The sequence below is a fragment of the Solanum dulcamara genome, chromosome 5, assembly GCF_947179165.1.
Source record: "Solanum dulcamara chromosome 5, daSolDulc1.2, whole genome shotgun sequence".
Taxonomy (NCBI): domain Eukaryota; kingdom Viridiplantae; phylum Streptophyta; class Magnoliopsida; order Solanales; family Solanaceae; genus Solanum; species Solanum dulcamara.
Window position 1 is genome coordinate 35,208,637 of NC_077241.1, and position 4,105 is coordinate 35,212,741.

Here is a 4,105-nt window from a genome sequence, read left to right on the forward strand (position 1 = left end):
TATCTCTCATTCCCATTCAGATGTATTTGATACGAAAATGAGATTACGATGCCATAGTGGTTCACTGAGCCCCATGAAGGGCCGGGTACGAAATATGTATATGAAGATCACACGAAGGAAAGTACAGACTGTATAAAACTTATTCTCTTTCTTCATTTGGGCATGCCTTTGTCTTAGTTGTAAGTTGAATATTATCTGAGCTCTAGGGTAACTCCATTCTCAAACATCTCTTATTTACTTCTGAATATTGAACTCCTACAATAGTCAAACTATTTCCCTGGAAACTGTTATATGTTAAAAAGGTACCAAATGTACAGGCTCCAAGTCTTAAAGACTATACGAGATTAAGTGTTTTGATTCCATAAATGATTTGGCCCTACGTTAATACATGTCTAGGGTCCCCGAGATTACTTTTGAGATAGCCCATAATGGAATTTAGAGGACACTCGAGATGAATACACCGTTACTCGGGTCCTCAAACAAAAGCTTAACTTTCTTATTCTGTCGAGTCTCTGATAATGATTTTAATTGCAAATAGTTACTCACTAATCTACTCGTGTATATTGTAACACTTCTTTCACCGAGTCCCAGGCCAGGTACGTTGTCATACACAATTCACTGCATTGTTCACCGAGCCCCTCACTAAAGGGTCGGGTACGTATGTATATATATGATGATGTATTGTAATAAGGTGGTGATGGCACTGGGTCTATGATGGTCCTACAGATGTGATTCACCGGACCCCTGAAAGGGCTGGCTATATTGTATAAATTTAGCATGCATGCTTTTGTGATTCACAGAGTACAGGTACATGACTTCCATATAATAATTTGTTCCCCTGCTTCTCTATTTCGAATATACCTCCAGTATATTATGTTACATTTTACATACTTAGTACATATGTCATACTGACCCCCTTTCCCGGGGGGCTGCGTTCATGCCCGCAGGTACAAATATAGATTTTGGGAGTCCGTCAGCTTAAGATTCCATGCAGCTCACCTGGAAGAGGCTCCATTGTATCGGGGCCTACTTTTTGATAATGTCAATTGATGTATAAAAATTGTTTTATCCATTTAGGGTTACGGCGGGAGCCCTGTCCCGCCATATGTTGTCATTTATATGTTTAGAGGTCTGCAGACATGTATATGTGGGTTGTGTATTCTACATGGTACATGATATATGATATGATGTTATGGCAGCCTTATCGGCTTTCGTGCCCTGTCATGTTGTGATACCAACGAAAAGGGCTACAGATTTACGAAAATGTTATCGCCCAATGGGGCTTGGTTACATAATATTGTTTTAATTGCAGTTCAATGTTACCACCGTTGATAGCTAAGTGTACGGGGGGTCCCGGTCGAACCCCAGTCACGGCCTACGGGGTTGGGTCGTGACAGAAATAGTATCAGAGCAGTTCGTCCTCGTATTGTCTGCAGACCGTGTCTAGTAGAGTCTTATTTATCGGTGTGTTGCACACCACATCTATAAACAGGAGGCTACAGGATATTTAGGATGTTACCTTTCTTCTACATCTGAGATCGTGCTATAGATCCGAGTCATAGGAAAATTCCTTATACTAACCTTGGATCTTAATAGAAGGACGACACCCACAGAAGGAAGTAATTGACGACATGGAAAGTTATGAAGCATGCAGGTAAGTGAAGTAAAGCCACGGAAGATATCCGTCGGGTAAGGTATTAAAATATAAAGTTGAAACCTGAAAGAAAAGTAGACAGAAAGTGCAACAAATGCAGTTTGAAGTGGGACATATGAGGTAAGTCCAGCATTTTTATATTATTGTTGACATTGAAAGCCCTGTGTGGCTGCGATATGAGATTACATTGAAAGCCCTATGCGGCTGTGATATGATATGTTGGCCCTGTGAGGCATTGTTGGTATTTTCTACGTGCAGGTTTTGGGATAAGTAAGAAATGTAGAGAAAAATCTGCCGAAATTTTCCCAAAACAAGGAAAAGGAAATGAAGCATAGATTTTTGAGATGTCCGAGGAATTGATACCAAATACCCCTACTGTTTTTAACTAAAGCTGTAAGAGGTATCCTTCAGGTCGCAGACAAGGGGCACCCTTTTTACTTGAAGAATTTTATTTTGGAGGAACAAAAGCTTAATTAAGTAGTATAGTTCAGATTACGGTATCTCCAACCGTATTTGTATTGTAGGAACATAAACGGAGGGGTCAGAATGAAGAATACGATGTCCCACGAATGAGTTTCACTCTTTTGGAAAAAAATAAAAATAAAATACCAAGCCCTCAACTCCTAATTGTAAATTAGACGAGTTGTTCATAACTCAAGGATAAACTCAGAAGGAAACCAGGTAGGTCAAGTACTAAAAGAAGTATTGTGATGTGTAAGAGGTTTTGATTTTGTCCAACAATGATTGGAAAATGATTTATGATAACCGTTTATAGTTCTCCACCGACAAATTGGGGAAAGAGCTTTGAATAGAAGCTCCTCAAAGAAATGGCAGGGATGGAACACGAATACGAATTAAAAGGGGGATATATAAGTATGAATTGAACAGTTGATACGATTATACAGGGATAAAGTGGAACCACTAGTCAGACGCACATAGTACGCATTGACTAAGTTAAAGGCCTGCGTTGAGAATGCAGTAAGAGCATGGGCCTTACGATACAAAAAATGACACGTGTACACAACGTCGCCCCAAAAATAGTGGAACCCTTAAGGGACGAGGATGGAAAACTTAAGGAACAAATGATGCAACTTCTATTCGTCCCAAGAAATAAAGGATATAGGTTGGGACAAAACCACTGCTTCAAGAAAACTTGGAATAGTTATCATCAGAATACTAGTACTGCCTAATTGAAATTGAACGACTACAAGTACAAACAAATGAAAGTGCGAGTACCCTCTAAAGGGGGGAAGTTAATGAGAAAATGGCAAAAGTAAGGTGAAGGCAATCGATATGGGAATATATCTGAGATGAACGTCTTAACTTCAATAAGGTATCTTGCCAAACCAAGTTCAGAAGGTTCGGAGGCTACCAAGAGTTGGATGGAAGCCAGAATGCTACATAAGGCAGCGATAAGAAGTTGTGACAAGACCCTGAACAATATAACCCTAGAAGGCGACTACGTATAAAAACAAAATAGTGTAACCATGAAAGGATATCAAATAATTCAAGAGACATTATGAAGGAGAATGACAGTATGCTAGGCCAAAAGCCAAAATGTTTATCATAGAGTTAGTCGCAAATGGTGTTGCGATAGATAAATAACCAAATGAAAAGGAATAGAAAGCCTCCTATGGTAGTAAATAAGGAGAACACAAAGGGAATGGAGGATAGTGGAGCTAAAGATCTACGCCGACACTGGATACAAGATAACAGATGAAAAGACAGGGCAAAACATAAAGACTCGCGAGACAACGCTGAGGTAAATTTAGAGCTAAGTTGAGTGCCCGCACCTCGTGGAAAAGGTTACAATGAAACGTGACACGAAGACTTCCCACGGAGGTCACCCATCCTAATATTACTCTTGCCCCAGCACGCTTAACTTCGAAATTCTGATGGAACTTAATACATTAGTGCTGGTATGATCACGCGAGATGGAAGAATCTAAGCTAGCGATGGGGAAACGATATGAGGTTATGTACCCAGAGTATTATAAGATACGTTAAGGAAAATTATAACAAGGTTTTAAGAAAAACAAGAAGGATTAGCTAATTGCTAATTGACGACACACTTGAATGCCATAGTTCTTCAACATAGAACCAGTTAACGAGTGGAAAACCATAGAATGACTATATGGGCCAGTGGGCAAGAGAATTTCAACACCACTGGGCAGCCAATTCTGAGGGAAAGAAAAAGCAAAACCCAAAAGGTAAGGATATCAGTTGAGGTAACTTACGGATGACAGGAAGCAATACCCAAGGTCGAAAATTCCACAAAGGTTACCTGTGAATTAACGGTATTAACCCCTACTCCTTCGATCACAAGTTACCTACTCCACCGAGATGGTGTAAAGTTGTAAAGTAAAAGAGTGGTAGGACCTCACGGAGTCCCTGCACTATTGTCCTAGGCAAGGGAGCCCAAGTTGTGATTAACTATCGAGAGATGCAAAGA

The 4,105-nt window shown here is 40.0% G+C and overlaps 1 pseudogene; it reads right to left on the minus strand.

Moving 5' to 3' along the window:
* Positions 1-3,467: 3,467 nt before the first annotated feature.
* LOC129890959 (5S ribosomal RNA) lies at positions 3,468-3,587 on the minus strand (annotated as a pseudogene).
* Between the last annotated feature and the right edge of the window lie 518 nt (positions 3,588-4,105).